This window comes from Elephantulus edwardii, unplaced genomic scaffold (genome assembly GCF_000299155.1).
Source record: "Elephantulus edwardii isolate Elephantulus edwardi_28Jun2011 unplaced genomic scaffold, EleEdw1.0 scaffold00422, whole genome shotgun sequence".
Lineage (NCBI taxonomy): Eukaryota > Metazoa > Chordata > Mammalia > Macroscelidea > Macroscelididae > Elephantulus > Elephantulus edwardii.
Window position 1 is genome coordinate 1149135 of NW_006400172.1, and position 529 is coordinate 1149663.

General features: G+C 41.0%; 1 protein-coding gene across 1 annotated transcript in view; it reads left to right on the forward strand.

The window, feature by feature from the left end:
- LOC102876995 (complex III assembly factor LYRM7-like) overlaps window positions 1-529 on the forward strand; it is a 55427-nt gene that overhangs the window by 32627 nt on the left and 22271 nt on the right. The window lies entirely within an intron of this gene.

Below are 529 nucleotides of genomic sequence, written 5' to 3' on the forward strand. Positions count from 1 at the left end.
GTTTCTCCACCACCTCGCCAGCATTTATTGCTTGCTGTTCTGTTAAATTTTGCTATTTTGACTGGGGTGAGATGATATCTCATAGTTGTTTTAATGCCTTTTTTTCCTCTTCTGTCTTTGTAATGACCGTTTGCACTCTTCCTGGGTGATACATTTGACATCCTCCCGCAACTCATTACACCACATATTAGTAAATGTTGTTGTTGTTGTGTATCAAATAACACAATGGAAGGAGATTGAATGTATCAAACAGCAGGAGATTGCCCATCCTTCTCCCACAGAGCAAATGGTGGATTCGAGCTATGTTCTTTCAGGCTTACAGTGCAACTTCTTACCACTAGGCCACCAAAGCTCCCTAAATAGTGCCTTTAAAAAAATCTGATTTTTTTTATTAGTATATGCTTATTTTTATCCTGGAAAGGGTTAAACCGGGCATCTCCTTGGAGGCAAGGATTCTGAAGCTCCGTCTAACATACTTGGGACAAGTTGTAAGGAGGGACAGGTCCTTGGAGAAGGACATCATGCTTGG